This window comes from Eublepharis macularius, chromosome 5 (assembly GCF_028583425.1).
Source record: "Eublepharis macularius isolate TG4126 chromosome 5, MPM_Emac_v1.0, whole genome shotgun sequence".
Taxonomy (NCBI): domain Eukaryota; kingdom Metazoa; phylum Chordata; class Lepidosauria; order Squamata; family Eublepharidae; genus Eublepharis; species Eublepharis macularius.
Genome location: NC_072794.1, coordinates 108,433,658 through 108,450,872, shown reverse-complemented (window position 1 = coordinate 108,450,872; position 17,215 = coordinate 108,433,658). Strand labels below are relative to the sequence as shown.

Sequence of the window (17,215 nt, the reverse complement as noted above, 5' to 3'; positions counted from 1 at the left end):
CTATTTAATTTGAACTGGAAAAATGTGCTTTGTATTTCTCTCCAAACCAAAACTGCAACTACAGTTTAAAAGGAAATGTAAAATGCAGTTTGCTGATTTAGACAAAATGGAAAATTATGATCTCTTAACAATCAGAAACTGCAGGAGGATGCAAGGGGAGCAGACAGTGAGAGATATCCCCAAGTCCACCCCCCCTCCAGATATATGATATTTATGTGTGGAAAAAAACTAAATAACACTGGGAGAGAAAGATATGCCTTTGCCTCTATGCCAGTGGTTCTCAAACATCAATAAGTGTGTTCTTAGGGTTGCCAACTGCAAGTTGAGAAATTCCTGGAGATCTGGGGAGTGAAACCTGGAGAAACCTGGAGAAAGTGGGGTTTGGGGAGGGAAAGGACCTTGGCATGGCAAAATTCCATAGAGTCCACCTGCCAAAGTAGCCATTTTCTCCAGGTGAACTGATCTCTGTGGCCTGGAGACTAGTTGTAATTCCGGGAGATCTCCAGCCACTACCTGGAGGCTGGCAACCCTATGTGTTCTACTTTATAATGTTTTGCCTGTAATTTGGATTTTATTTCTGCTTGCTAATGTGTTTTTTTAGTATTTTTGCTGTGAGTTTAAATGTAGGCCCTCTGAAGTAAAAAGGAGGGGGCTATATAGGTAAATGGAGTCTGCTCTGATTGGACAGCAGTGGCACTCTAGGGAGTGGAGTGAACAGCAATTTTTAGTCAGTATGCTGAGAGAAAATGTTCATTCTAGTTAAGTTAGACAAACTGTGTGAAGCCTTATAGAGTCCATGTTTGTTTTTTTCTGAGAGCAAGTGTTCATTCTGCCAAGTTCAGTGAGTCTGTGTGGGGTTCTGGGAAATTCTGGCCAAATGAGGCAAACTGTGTTGAGCCTGAGAGAGTTAGTCTGTGTGTTTCTCAGTGAAAGGCAAACTGTGCGTGTGCCTGAATCCATCTGTGTATATCTGAGACAGAGATTAATCCATTTAGGTCAGGCACGCTGTATCGAAAACCCTGAATGAATCTATGTCTGTGTGGATAAGAAAAGAGTTGTCTGCTTATAAAGATCTGTGTGGGAAATTAGACTGTGTAACCGAGTCTGTGAACATACTTTTAAGAAGAAGTAATTATTTGTGAAACCACCAAGATTAAGAACTATTTTGATACTAAAATGCTTATCAAAACTCTGCAACCATCACACCTACCTAAATTCTACTTTTGTTTAAGCAAGAAAGATCTCTTTTCCCCCTCTCACAACTACATTCATGCGGCAACCATTCTGTTGAACTACCATCTACAACAATCCTTCCTACATTAACAGTTCAATGGAGGTCTAAAGAAAAAGCTTTTGGTGGCAGCTAAAGCCTTTTGAGTGAATCAGGGAGGCAGCAAAATATAGGTCACAACAAACAAATAAGGGAATGTGTTCTTAAGGTAAAATCCTGGGTGAATTAAAAGAACACCTGAAGTTCTGTGTGAGTGGAAATAAAAAGATTGGTTGTGATCAAAGCTCTCCTGAGATATAAATTTAAGGTAACTTAAGGAAGAGCTGAATTGAAGGTCCAAAAGCAAAGGTTTAAAAAAATCAAATACCAAATCATTATGCACTTTCAATACAGTTTTAAATTTACTTTACTTTTCGGAATTGGGGCCCATATCTAAACTTACTGCCATTTTCAGGATCTACTTGCAAAGTAACTACATACTCCTGCCCTGACATAAAATGCAGAAAGTTGACATCAGTTAACATTGAACAAGTATATCATTTGTTTGTCATGTTTGATATTTATATATAACATTAGTTGAGCAATGAGCTGTATTTCAGGACCATTTAGCATACTATGCAAAATTAAATCCATATTTGCTATTGAGGTCCCCACAGTACCCTATCCCACCTCACCCTGTTTCTCTCCCTTTCTCCTGACACACTTTTGGATCCTAACCCACAGTTTAAGAACCATTTCCATAAGCTGATACTAAAGAGCAAAATAGTGATCACTTAAGCACAGAAGTGTTTATAAGGAACAAGCATGAGTTCTTCTATTTGGACCCTCATGTTTTTGATCTGAAGGCAGGCAATACGCTACCACATAGAGCTCTGCTGGATACAGCTACATGAGACTTAGAAGAGCTGGTAGTTTATTTACATATTTCATTTATACTCTGCCTGTCTCCCCAATGGGGACCCAAAGCAGCTTACATTGTTCTCCTCTTCTCTATTTTATCCTCACAACAACCATATGGGGCAGAGTAGGCTGAGTGTGTGACTGGCCCAAGATTACCCAGCAAGCTTCAATAACAGTGTGGATTCAAACCTGGGTCTCCCAGATCCTAATCCAACATTCTAATCACCACACCACACTGTCTCTAGCTAGTTGGATTGGCATCCTAATATTTGCTACACTGTATTCATCATAGCCTAGTAACATATAAGAAAGCCGTATGCCTATGACTCATAATCATCTACATCTGATATCCTGCTATCTTATGATAAGTGGCTTCAGTTACTTAAAATACATTGTTCCTACAGTACTACGACCTTTTTCGCAAGGGCAATTTACTCCTCTAGTTTTAAGTGTTCACTCCTCAAAGATCAGAATCGTTTTGGCCACCTACCTTTCTACATGTCACGTTTAATCCTGATGTAGGTGCCATTTTTTTGTCCACACTGCCACGCAATAAAGCTGAGGTGTGAACATCATTGTTGCCGTCCCTGTTGGCATCACCTTCATGTATGCCCAATCATGTTATTATGTTACGACATTATAACATTATGACAAACAAAGGTGTCCAGCACTAAGGTACTAGCAATGGGGGGAAAAAAACAACGAAAGAGAAAGGAAAGTGAAAGGAAACCCAACATTTTCTGCGTGCAGTGTTGGTGCTGCGTGATTACACAGAACTTTTTACCCAAAAAACGTAGAAAACATAGATAACCTTTGAAAACCTAAAAGAGATCCATGTAACCACAACACAAATTAATCCTGTCATTATATTATTATGACACTTTTTTGTGTGAAGAAAATTTAATGACATTATAACGTCGTAATGTCGTTAACGTATTATGCTGACTTGTCTCCCTGGTGCCGGCTTTTGCCTCTCAGCTCTGGGTCACCCTAGGTGGGGCTCTACAACTTGGATTGCAAGGAAAGTGCATAAACACTAAACAAAAATGTCTGTTCGGAGCATGGCTGTTGTGTATTGGAGAGAGTTATTTTTTAAAACCAAGCATAATGACGTTTTTGTTTAGTGTTTATGACTAGAGATGGGCACAAACCACATTACGAACTTCACAAACCCATGAAATTGGCGATCGCGCAATCGTGATCTGGCGGTTCGTGATTGTCCACGGCCAATGAACCAGCGTTTGGGAGAGGCCTGGTTCGGTGCATTCAGCTGCGGTTTGGGAAGCCAGACAGTCAGGCGCCAGCAATCAATTCCCCTGGCAACGGAGCCAGGGGAATGCCTGAACTCTGTCTGCGCTCCTTCTGTTGCCCTGGAAACCCAAATGGAAGCCCAGCTTACCTTGATCAGCAGGTCTTCCTTCCAACCATGGAGCTGCAAAGAGGTTACAAGCTGGGAGAAGACACCCAGGGGAGGGAGGAGGGAGGGAGTGTTCTGTAGCCATGGGCACTCCAATCTCATCCCTGCAAACCCTGATAGGCAGCTCTGATGGCCAAACACAGACCTCACTGCATTGCTCAATGGGACCTGTGCTTATAAATAGCCGTGGGCTCCCAGGCTGGGTTTCACTTTCAGCGAGCAGTGGAGTGGGACAGAGCTCTTGCTTGCCACTTGCTAGCCTTTGGGGAGAGAGACTGAGAGTATAATTGAGCTTGGATTTTTGTGGGAATTTCCTGGGGGCCTTGGATTGGAGAGGGTGTAACTCCAAGATCCCTTTTGCAATCTTGTCCAAACTTGGGTGATGGCTATAGGAGAGCCTGCAAAAGACTCCCTGGGAATATGGGCTCTCTAAGTGCCACGGGGGCTGTTCCGCGCCCCAAGAACTGTGAACCGGTTCGGCAACAGAAAATGTCCATTGCGGTTCGCAACTTCGGGGTCGTCGGCGGCACCAAACCACGAACTGCTGGTTTGTTAAATTTTTTTGATTCGTGCCCATGTCTACTTATGACACACATCCCGGTCCAAACCACAGAGCTCAGCCTGAGCTGATTCAGAACTGAGAGTCAGGGGCCAGCACCAGGGGAGCAAACCAACACAATACAATAGCAATGGCATTACAGCATTATAACGTCATTAAGGTTTCTTCACAAACAAAAAAGGTGTGTTTTGGGAAAGAGGGGGAAAAGAGGAGGGAGGAGCTGAGAGGAGGATGTAGTGACCCACTTGCTGAGGGGTGGAGGAGAGCAGAATAGAGGGCAGAGAGGAAAAAACCAAAAGGAATATTATGCATGACTGAAAACCACATAGAGAAAAACATCAGGGGATAAGTACAGGCAAAAATTTTTAAGAGAAACCTTGAAAATGTCACATTGAAATCTGAAGGTGTTAAGTGAACGGAATTCAGAAGAAAACCTGAGGCAATATGTGGCCAGGACCAGCGAAAATGGTCCGTGCAGAAGGCTTAAAACTTTGTAGGTTATGGCTATTGTTCTGTTCACTTTGTGCCTATCTTGTCCTGCTGCCTTACAGCTTTTTACTTTGCATATTTAGTTCAGTAATATTATTCAAAACAAGCTCTGCTCTTGCAGTCCTTGTCAAGTGAAGCTTACTGTTGATATTACATAAGGAGGCAGGAGATTTTTTTAAAAGATTTAAAATAAACTAAGGAAAGGGAGCTTCTCTGTGATTGGTTTATGTATATTGCGCAATAGCTTCCTAGAGCAATTGGTAACTGTAGGATGACAACTTATTGGATAAGGTAGTACTGCTCTGGAGAAGCCACTCTGAAAAGCCTATAAGCATTGTGAATGCCTGGCACCATTTTAGAAGTACTTCCTTGTCTTTGTTAAATCATGAAGTCTAGGTATGGCAGGATGACAAAGCAGAATGTGGGTGGCAGAGCAAAGGAGGGCTTAGCCTTTTAATCTCAGCTAGCAAAAACAAAGAACTCAAATTCAGCCGTAAAACAAGCTACACCCCCCCAACGCACAAAACACATAAAGATGCCTTATATCGAGTACTTCTTGTGAACTATTTGCTCTTAAGCCAGTTGCCTCTGGGGGAGTTTCCTCAGCCATTTCTATTTAATACTGAGGGGCAATTTAGCCATCCTTTTAATGTAATAGTTATGTGGCAAAACCACCACAGATTTCATTTTCTGGCATGGATACCCATCCTGTGATAGTGGTTCACAACCAATTATAGAAGTCTCAAGATGTGTTTGAAATCAGAGCTCCTTCCATGGTTCTCCACTTTTATTACATCCCAGCAAGCAGCTCAGAGTGGCAGCATACATGATCTTCCCAGTGACTGTCTCAGGACCACCACCCAGGGGGCTTAAGGGCCGAGCAAGGATTTGAAACAAAGTTTCCCTCTCAAAACTCCCATCTATCCATTACATCATACTCATTTTCACAGCTTTGAAAAAATCAGCTATGGAACTGATTGAGGCCAGTTTGCTTTTTTTTTAATTGACAGAATTGCTATGTTCCGTCAAATAGTGCATCAACAAAACAAAAATAAAATATTTACATATACATGTTCGATTAACAGATATTCTTCTACAAGCCTTGGAAAAGGAGAAAAAACTATACAGGAGAAATGATGCTAGCCCCCCTCCCCAAACCTGGAAATGTTACTAAGTGCATCAAGCTTCTGAGATTTCAGCAAGCACACCTACTAGGTTCTTTTTAAATCTAAACCAGCATAAAAATTGTAATTGCTTGTTCAGAAACAGAAGCAAAGAGTCCCTGGATGTGAGAGGATGCACCTAACACCAAACTCTGCCCTAGCATTTATATTGCATTTTGTAATATCCAAGTCCTGGTTCTTCTGCTTTTGTTTCATTTACATTTTTGTCATTATCAAAGAGATTATATCAGATGTATATCCCTTTTCACAAAACCAAATCACCAACTGCGCTGAATAGCCTTCAGAGAAGTCTTGTAAAAAATAATCTTAGAGAGGTTTACTTAGCACTTGGTTGCAATGTGCTTCAGCTTTACTATGAGATATGGAAGCGCTCGGCTATCAAAAGCCAGATGCCCAACTCTGTCACAGTGCTGATATTTAGCAGTGTCTATGTTCGACAACTTCCAAAGAAATAATCTCTTTTAATGCTGTATTTTTAAATATTTTAGTAGCAAAGAAGACATCAACTTTTTTCTAAATTTACAGTGGGTAAATTAGGAAAAAACGTCATCAATGCTGAGAGAACATGATTTTTTTATAGGCTAATAATTTGATTAGTCTTTGTGATACTGAGAAAATTCTATGCAAGCACAGTACAACACCTGCTCCTTTTGTTCATATGCCTCTCCTCCCTTCTAGGCAGGGAATGAAAAACTAAATTCTGTAAAAAGTGAATCTTTGTGCAAATATATGTGGTTTGCATAATTCTGAGCACAGAATTTGATACATTTTAATTTTCCTTTCAATTGGCTTAAACTGGAGTAACTCTGCTTGGGATTTCACTGTAAGTCTCCCTAAACTCCTCCCTGCCCTTAGTGCAATATTATACCAGCAACAACCTAGTCCAACTCTAAAGATTCCTACAGAACTTATGCAGAGTGAAAATATAATAGCCCCCACCCCTAGCCACTCATTACATGCCAATGCCATGGTGCCACATTTTATTTAGGATATCAAGTAAGCTTGCAGAAATCACAGCTCTCCCAAGCACTATATAAAACACAGCAAGGACATCTTTCTGTCCAGTGACAGGGTGCACAGCATGGGAGTCTGGCCTCATGTTGTGCACACAAAGGACACACGTGGGGGATTTTGTTTATAGGGGTTTCAGAGAAAGGGCAGTTCTTGCCAAAAAAAAAAAAATCAACATTTTGCACACACAACAAACGAAGAGAACAAAGTTAAGATATTTCTAACACAGAATCCTTATAAGTATACTACCTCAGGGCACAAACACCAAATAGAAGCCTCAATTCCTCCAACTGGGGAGGCAAAGACAATATACCCCAAATAGGTAAACAAAAGAGGGGAACCCCCTGCTTCAACCTTTGATTGTAGCAAATATCCCCCCTGCACACACATACAACCAACATATGCCTACTATATATTAGCTCTATAATCTTTCTTCCCTCAACAGTTGCTAGTGGCATCTCCCACAGAAGGTGCACAATACATGTATACTCAGTACAAGCAGAACTTGAACCAGGGCCTTGGGTATATTGTATCTAGCATTTTCCACTGTGTTATGCCTTTTACTGCCCAAGTATATATGGTGGCTGTTATTGTCAGAGTTGCTTACGGCAGAATTCCTAATGCCCTATGCTGTGTCTGTCAACTGTATGCCTAGTTCGATATGTGAACTGTACAGAGCATATAAGTTGTGGGTTCTACTGCCTCTTCTTTTTGCTTTGCTGCTGATCAGCTTGTTGCTGGCCAATAGGTTTTGCATTTTTTGTCAGCATCTCCTTTGTTGGGATCTGAACCCATGCCCCCTATTTGTTACAAGTGATTTTCCTCAGTGAGAAACTGAGGAAATAAAAGGAATGCCATATGTGAATGTGCATTTGCTGCCCCAGTGTCTGCAGCCCACTTGTCTGAGAAAAGGCTGGTGCTCCTTTGCTGTGCCCCACCTCACAACCTGAACCTTTGTGAGGAAGAGGTCTCACTCACTGGGGTTGCCTCTGCCAAGTGAACTGTGGAGACATGTGGGTGATGTGGCCATGATTCCTTCTCTGTGTGTCCACCAGGCAAAAAGGAACATGGAAGCAGGAGGGGGAACTCATATCTGCAGAGCTCCATGAAGTGTGTTAATTCCAGGACTTCTCCAAGGAACACCTTACACTGTGTGTGTGCATGAATTTTTTTGTTCTCTCCCTAGTTGTGTTTTGCATATGAATTGTGACATTATGACATCAGGGAGGTGTTTAGGCATCACAGTGGGTTAGTTGGTTGCTTCCATCTATAGTTGTCATGGGGATGTTGCTGGTATGCTTTTCCCATAACCACTGGGCTGTAGTGAGGTTGCTATGGAGTCTGGTGCAATTGCTATGTACGCTGCATCTTGGAGTTGAGTTTTGTATGTACGCATTTTCTGTCTGATGAGCAAGCACAGGATATCAGCTAGTGATGCTGACACCTCGTGCTTAGGTTTGCACTGCCTGACAACCTAAATACATGTCATTCTGAGAAACCAGTTATGTGATCTGAACAAGTAAGTAAGTGCCATCTACATATCCGTACCAGCAAATGGAACCATGTTGGTCAGGCAGGGATGATCAGGGCTTCAAAACAAATGTAGGTATAGCATCTGTGTTCCAGGTGACTGCTTCTGTGATGTCAGGTCTTGTCTGGTACCTACAAGACCTCAGGCTGAATCTTCCTCTAGAACACTTTTGGCCTTTAACTTGTTTTTTGAACCTCCTTTAAAATCCAAATGCTCTAGATGCAGGTGAGAACACAGTGATTTCACTGGAGTCTATACTCGTACACACACTTGCTGCAGCACTTGGAAAGATGCCAGCAACAGAACGCTGCAAATGCAGCCAAAAGCAGGCCTGCAGATTCCTCATTAGAAAGGCAGTCTGTATGCATGCAATTCCTCTCCCTGGTTTGGGGTGTGTGGGGAAAAGATGGGCATACTATTCACTAAGGTAGGAAATCAAGAATAATCTCCAAACACATACAACTCTCATATTCCATGGAGTTCCCCAAATGTATATGATTGTCTACAATAAATGAAACATATCAGGCCTCTGCCTAGGGAAGCTTGCAATCATGCCACAGATGAGGTGTCTAAGACATTTGGATGTCCCCAGGCAACTGAAAAGGGACAGTGACGATACTGAACTCTGCCATCTTTATTTAAATATAGGACTAAGAAGGCTGTTAAGAGTCTTCATGATGAAAAGTGGTCCCAAGGTTGTCATTTTCACCAATAAAATCCCTCTGTCCTGATTTGTACCTTGTAGACTTGGTTAGGAAGAAGACAGGATGAGGGAAGTCTGCCACAACAGGAATACATGTAGGAGGAAGCTGGAGAAAATTCACAGTAGTATAAAGGTAGTATAAATGTGCTAGGATAAATAGGAAAGGAGCAAAGAATTTGGACTGATACAGAAAAAAATACCATAAAGAGAATTGGGTATCTGGTAGAAAATCGCCAGAAGATGCACAACATAAGGGTCTGTGATATGCATTAAGGAAGACCAAGCACACTGACTCCAGGCTTGGGGGCAGGACTTGAGCAAAATGGTTTTGGTAAATACCTCCTTGTGCACTGTGTCTCCTCCTCCTCATTGCCTTTACAACCAATTGGCTCATCTAGGCAGCCAGCAAATAGGCAAGCAACAGAACTGGTAGAAGTGTCAAAGAGGAGGAACATCAGCTGCCACTGTCACCAAATCTGTGCAATAGGTAAGTGGTGATGGTGGTCAAAAATAGTTTCAGGGGGCTCCATGTGGCAGCATGCTGGAGTCTCAACATCTGCCTGGGGATACTGAATCCTAATACCAACCTAACAATGAAGTAGTTGAGAAGTATGGGATTTTGTAAAGAGCTAGGAGGGCAATGCTGTACAGTTAGGTAAATGTAGACTCTTGTTTTAATGGCCTTATGATTTAATGGCCTTTTAGATGGTAATATAAGATCAAGTACATATCTACAGCATGCTTTTGGGAGCCCCCAGCTAAGCCTGTGAGGCAAGGCTTTGCACTTCCACCTCACATTCCAGCACTGATGGCTTCGGTGCTTCTCTAATGTGAGTAAAAATGAAGGATACAGGAAGATGCTACAACTGAAACAGGCTGAGGACTACTAAGATATCTGGATATGTGATGGATATTGCTGACAACTGCCCATGGAGATCAGGTCATACACCCACTAACTTGAGTTTGTACAGACAAGCGAAACCTTGATATTGTGTGTCTAAGCCTTCAGATGAGTAAAGCCCTCAACAATTTCAATCAGACACTCCACCTGATGTTTGTGTGAATCAACCCTGCAAGAAAACACTAACACAGATAGAATGTATGTGGTCCTAGCTTACGTCACTATGAACTGAACCTGAGTACTACTTTATCTGCATCACTTTTGATCTTTCTCCTGGTCTCTCCAAAACTGCAGCAGGCCTACAGGAGAAAGATACACGTTTACCTGTCCATTTTGATGATACGATTTTTTTCTTCCACAAAATGAATTAGACTATGGATTACTAGGTTGGAGTATGTGGCTTGGGCCTTTCCATATGGGTTATTTGTCCTAGTTTTGATGCTGTCAGGAAGTGCATTTCTCATGCTTCCTCACAGCACCATGGTGCATTTATTCTCTAATCTTTCTCAAACCTGTTTTTCTGAAAAGTTTGAGGAAAGATCACATGGATGGCTGCCTTGTGAGTGGGAAAGTTCAGATTTTCCCACCCACAAGGCAGCCATTTTCCCTGACCATGTCACCATAATTGCCATTTCCTCTCCCCACCACTGGAGGGGACTTTTTAAAAATTAGTGATTGAATATTGTTATATCAATATAATGTTGTAATAATCTATGTACCAGCTTCTCTGAATTCCCAGCTTTCATTTTTAAAACAGTACGCCTCTAGTCCCTTTTATTGTGGAGCTAAAAGGGGAAAGGTCTATCTCTGCAACAAGATTTACTTTTTAAAAATGAAAGCTGAGAATTCAGTGAACCTGATACACAAGAGTGTCATAACTTTATATTGATATAGTAATATTTAATTGCTGATTTAAAAAAAGAAACAAAAAGCCTAGTGGCCCAGAAGAAAGAGGATGGCTGCAGGCAGGAAGTTGAGAAACTGCAGGTAAACCTGCCATGTAGAAACCCCACTGCTGTGCTATATTGATAACCACAGCAGCAAGAAGGAATCCACAGAAGCCTCCCCCTGTGTTAAAACCACTTTGATGTCTGAGAATAAATGTTGCTGAATGGAAAAGCTTAACATGTAGCAGGTCCTGAGTCTCTGCCCATCTACTTTCCCGATCTAGCTTGTTCCTTCCTGGGTTAATGAGGAATGCTCTAGAAGTACTAGGGGGTACACACAAGTAACATAATGGACCCAATATGAAAGTCTTGGCCTACCCTCCTGCTAATTCCTACAGACTCTTCAGAAATGGCAAATTCCATAAAGGTTTTAAGGAAAGGGGATGGGTGACGGACCTTTCCCTCCTCAAAATGGTTCCACTATTTCTTCTTTGCAGAGAAAAAGAGGGCAGAGGGAACAGCTTCCTCTTTGAGAACCTTTTGGCACCATGAATGAGTAATACAATCTTGTCAATAAGAACATACAGGAGCAGATCCATCCTCCACTATAGAGGAGAGTGGTGCAGACTGTCTAGGCTCCAAAGGTCAGCATCACTGCAGTGTGCTCAACATCATCATCCAACAGAGTAGGAAAGGACCCCATCTTATTTACCCCCTTGCCCTGTAATGTGGGGGTAACCTCATGCCGTCTCAGCCAAATGTCCTTTCATTCAAATGCCTATCAGTATTAAATGACCTGTTCACCAGGTGCCTATACAGTTAACAGCCCAAAATTCTGCTCCAGCCCAGGCTCCTGCCACAGTAGTGCACATTATCCTCCTTTCTGTATGCAGTATCAGATGCGATATCAGTGGGAATTGGGCAGATGTTTGGAAGGTGCGAAAGGAGAATAACGAAGTACAGAGAAAGCTCCAAGGTGCGAACCCCAACAATTACCCCGTCGAAGTATCCTTCCCAAAGGCGGAGCAAGAAGCTACGGAATGATTCCCCCCAACCCCCTCCCCCGCAGGATCATCCCAAAATACCTTTGCTCCAAATGCCATTATCCCCTTTCACTGCAGCGGAGCGGGGGCGGGGTGCAGAAGAGGCGTCCCAAGCAATTTTTTTTTTATTTTGCACGGGCGGGAGCTTACCTGCGTAGCTCTGAATGGTGCTTAGAGCAGGCGCCACAGCAGCCCGTCCTTCAAGGCGCCGAGACCCCTCTGAAGAGCACGAGGAGCCAGAGGTTAATTCTCCCCTCCTGGCCAAACCGCGCCAAGCAAGCTCCTGCCGTTTGCTTCCTCTGGCGAAGCAAGGAATAAACCAGCAGCTTCGCAAGGACTGCGGGCAAATCGCTACCCCCACCCCCTTCTTCTCCGACCGACCGACCGACCCGCCGCCCACCTCCTTCTGCTGGTTTCTATGGCAACTGGGTAATGCTCAACGCATTCTACCGCCTGCTTGCGAGCGCCGCCGCCGCCTCCCGCTCGCACCCTCCCTCGAGCGTTTTGTGCGCGCGCACAGTCGCACAAAACTCCTCTCAAGGCGCGCTCGGAAGAGCGTTCCCGCGCGCGGGTGATAGAGCGTGCCAAACCCGCCCCGGTTCGCCCCTCTCGGCCCGACTTCTTTTGACACGCGCGAGCGCGCGTGACTACAGGCAATCGTGCGACACGTGTGATGCTCACCCGAGTGACATGTAAGGACACGAGCCTGCTTCTGATAAGTATGTGCAAGTCTCAAGACAGTCGATGTCACGCTGGCCGAGAAGTTTCCCCCCACTCTTTGGCTATTGGAAAGGCTCGCCGAAGCCTCTCTTGCAATATCACAGGGAATGCCGGGGCTGACCTTTAGGGTGGTGTTTCCTCCGCAACACATTAAATGGTGGGGTTGCCACCCTCCCAGAGGGCCCTGGATCAGTTGGAATACCAACTGATCTCCAGACTGCAGAGATCAGATCCCCTGGCTGCTTTGGAGGGTTAACTCTATGGCATCATACCCCGCTGTTCTCCAGGTATTTCCCAGATCAGTGTTAGCAACCCTAGTGTGCCTTGTAGCTTCACTGAGCAATCTCCTAACTATATCTCGTTTCGTGGGTCATCTTGCTCAAACAGACACTTTGTGAACTAGTAAGTGGGCTCTTGACCAGCAGGCTACTGTCTAAAGAGACAACTGGAGATTCTCTTCCAGCAGGGCTTTCACTGTGGTGACCTCCTGATTGTGGATTGGTTGTTCGTTTCATTCAAGGCACAGGCTCTGGCAGGCAAGATATTCCTTTTGGTGCAGCAGTAAAGTACCAGCTTTGGTGGCCACTGCAAAACCACCATCCATTCCATGAAACCTATTCCTCCTATAGGAGGCCCTTATTAAGGCTATCAGCTGCTCTTTATATAATTTCTAGCAGGAATCCATTCTCCAGTGGAATGTGTACTTGCCAGAGGGATGGGACACAGAGTGTAGTGGGGTTGGGAGCTGAGCCCAAGAGGAACTTCTGTGCCTGCAGTAGGAGAGAACCCTCATTGAGGTGCCTCTTAAAGTGCTCCCCAGAGCAAGACGTGATGAAGCAATTGAAGCAATCTGCCAGGTGGATCCACTGCAGCCTCATCACAGCAATAACGTCAGTTCATCAACATTCATATATGCTAACAAATTCAAGGAACAGCATCCCCTCTTCTGGGGAAAAAAATCTTGCTTTCTGAGAGAATGTTGCAGTAGCTTCTGCCCCTGGAGGACCTGTCGTTGAAAGGGGCTATGGAATAGATGGATATAGGCTGGAGATCATTTCATCTCTATATTGTATGTTCTGACAGCTGGTAACCAGATGGTGGATGGCACAGCCATGTGATCTTTGTGGAAAATATGTGTTGTGAGCCTTCCTTAGTTTTTGAAGCTAGATGCCTATTAATTTTACTAAACAATGAGAGTTATTTCCTGCAGAGAATCAAGGTGGTGCATGCAGAGTTTTCTTCCCTCTGTAGCAGAGGGACTTCCTACAATTTCCTTGCATGTGTACACAAACATATAGATGCACACAACATTTCTTACAAAATCCAAATGCTTCTCTTGCTAGGATTTCATATTATTTTAGCACTTGCATGGCAATGGTTTTTGTTTCTCTGGGAAATGTGGTTTCTCTCTTAGCTAGTGAATTTACTGCTCTTATGAGCACTGTGTGGAATGCAGATGCATGAGTGTCATAGGTCATGGCTAGATAATGCCTGGGCACTATCACTAGGGATGAGACATGCCTCTCTTCTGCCCTACATCCTTATGGCATCTAGTGACTTTTAAAACTGCTTTAGAGACTTGTGAACCAGCTGTAGTCCAGTGGAGGACTGTCCTAGCCTTTTTTTAAAGTGGTAAGTACAGTTAAGTCTGTCTACCCATCTTCGCTTGCTATTTTATCAAAAGTAGAGCTTCAGTTACTGCTTTGCTACAAGTATGAAAGGATATTCTTCTTGATGTACACATCCAATATTATGAAAGGGCCACCTGTTCCAGAAAATTGCCAGTGTGTTGTAGATATTTCCATTTTATGGCCATGGGATTTAGTACTAAGAGGACTGGTGGCTCTATCACATGAAGCTAAAATGTGGCTTATATGCTTTCACTAACTGTATGGAAAAGCTTTCTGGGTAGTCAATCTGTTTAATATGTCCAGAGGAGTTAGCCGTGTTAGTCTGTAGTAGCAAAATCAAAAAGATTTGTTTAATATGTATTGCACATAACCTGTCCCTGCCTAATCTCTGGCTAGACAGGAAATCTAAGCTATTTGATGAACTTAGATGCAATATTTTTTCTGAATCAAAAAGAGTCCAGTAGCACCTTTAAGACTAACCAATTTTATTTTATTGTAGCATAAGCTTTCGAGAATCAAGTTCTCTTCATCAGATGCCTGATCCGAACTGGTCAAATACAGAAGAGGAGGGGAGGGGAAAGAACGGGACATATATCACAAGAGGACAGGATGCAATTAGTGTGAAAGCAATCAAAACATTCCTTTGCTTGTAAATGTAAACATCTCCTTTTGGTGTGGAGTCAGTCTGCCGTGTTAGTTTGCCGAAGTGAAGGTATACAATTCCTATGTAGTATAAGCCCTCGATAACCACAGCTCTCCCCGCCAGCTGCATCTGACAAAGAGAACTGTGGTCCCCGAAAGCCCACACGCACTCAGGCTGAGATAATTGACAAACAAAGCCCACACCAGGTGTCCCTGGGCTCCCCCAGACCACGCCTCTGTAAAGGAAATCCGTTACCTGCGATAATGTGATAACCATCCACAGTCTCCACCCAGTCCCAGCCTGACAGAGTCAAATCCGCACATGAATTCCAATTCAGCAGCCTCCCGCCGGATCCCGCTCCCGAAGGGCCCCTGCTGAACCACAGCGACCCCCAAGTCCCCGGTGGAACGTCCTGGCAGACCGAAGCGCTCCCCCACTGGTCCTCGGACGTCTCCATGGAGGATGAGCAGCTGCAAGAGCCAGAGACAGTGCAGCCGATGCCACCGGGTCCTGCAATTGCACTCCCCGGGCAGACACAGGGGCAGAGCCGGCATCCGGGTCCGCCGCAGGGCCCGGCACCCGCGCTGGTGACCCCGCCGGCCGACCCATGATCGTAAGCGAGAAGTCGCCTAAGATTGGGGGGCTGTCTGCAGGCAAGGAAAGGTCCTCCACCCAGGACCTCCGAGAGAGAGGCACAACCCTCCAGGATGGGTTGCAGCTCCCCGATGACACGCCGGATGGGCCCGAGCCGGGAGCTATAGGTGACAACCAGTGGTGCCCTGCCGCCAGCTCCCCCAGGTACGTCCTGGAGCAGACCACCCCCGGGCACCATTCCGGCCCCGCCGATCTGCCCCCCCACTTCAGCAGCGAAGGGGGGGGCCCAGTGCCTGCACCAAGACCCCAGGTAGATGGGTAACACGGAAATTAGGATAGGAATGACGCGCGCGCCCTCGGATTTGAGAGGCTAGCTTATATACCTTCAGAGCACCCAGGGGCTGGCGCCTTATTCTGTGGTTCTCACGACTTAAATAAAAGAAATTGAGCCCATCGGGACAGCCTTGATTGGACCATGTTTGAAGTCTGATTAATTTATGAATGACACCTTTGGGGAGAGGGGATGGGGAGGAGGGAGGGGATCCAGGCAGTTTGCTCGGAACTCCATAATATTTTGTTAGTGTTTTGTCTCCTCTTACCCACCTTATTTGTTCCCTAAGCAGAAGAGCTCAGCATATTCTTCCAACAAACATGTGAACTGAGTAGCCAGCTGAGAGATGATGGATTGCAAAAGCATCATGGCCAAATGGAGACATGAACCTGGGTTTCCCACAACCAAACTTAACACATACAGTTGAAGCATTCCCCTCTTCCAAGGAGTGGGGGGGGGGGATCTTTATGAATACCTTTCAAAAAAGCTCTTTTATCACAGGATGGTATCATCTGAATTCCTCACAAGTCCAAATTTGCCCATGCAATATTATGTAAGACAGAGAAGTTTTGTTGGTATAATTTCTTAAATGTGCAACTGGTCAAGAGCAACCCTAAGAGCTAATCATACAATCATTTTGATATGGTTTGTATTTTGGGCATAGAGATCGTTTTGGGGAATATTCAGAAGTTTTTGTTGCTCCCCACTGCCATTTGGGAAAAAAATCAGTGTGTGTATTGTGCTAGAAGGAAGCAATGAGCCACAAACTTAACACAGAATAAAGACATATGAGAGTATTTGCAATACCATCTAAAAATGGCATATCTTGATGTGTTCTCCATGGAACCACATCAGAATGGTCTTAGGACTTGCTCTGGTATGATTTATTTAAGGTTAAACATAAACATAAACCCATTTTGCAAGACTCCAACTAGAATCCTAGGGCTTCAACCCCCAGAAATACTGGACCATCCTGACTCCACTGAAGTGGAACAAGAAACCTTGACACTGGGTTTCTTAAGAGCAGGAACAGAGCAATGTCATCTCTGCTCAAGGGATGCTTTAACAAGCTCTTCCGTGCTTCTGTACTGTTATCTAATCCGAAGACATGATCTGAAACTGCCAGGGCAAGAACGTTTTCCATGGAGCTCCCCCATCCCTGTAAGTGGTCAGTTGAAGTAAGGCTGTGTTTATTCGGTTCAGATGGCAGTGTAAGGCTGTGTTGTTCAGGTAGACTTTCTTTGAGATATGTTTTAATTTTTCTATTAGAAGATTTTTGGTTATTGTTTCAGTACATCAGGTTCTAGATGGTTTTTAAAGGTTTTTTTGTAAACATTTTCTTTATGTCTAAAATGTTCTTTATTTAAACAATGAACTACACACCTCAAGACAATAAACAACAAACATAGAGAACAAGAAAAAACACACGTTTCTAAACAT

General features: G+C 44.0%; 1 protein-coding gene across 1 annotated transcript in view; it reads right to left on the bottom strand.

The window, feature by feature from the left end:
- Positions 1–12,369, bottom strand: part of PACSIN1 (protein kinase C and casein kinase substrate in neurons 1) — a 59,652-nt gene extending 47,283 nt beyond the window's left edge. The window contains exon 1 of the mRNA XM_054980276.1: positions 12,298–12,369. The gene's annotated coding sequence lies outside the window, so the exon portion shown is untranslated. The remainder of the gene's footprint in view (positions 1–12,297) is intronic.
- Between the last annotated feature and the right edge of the window lie 4,846 nt (positions 12,370–17,215).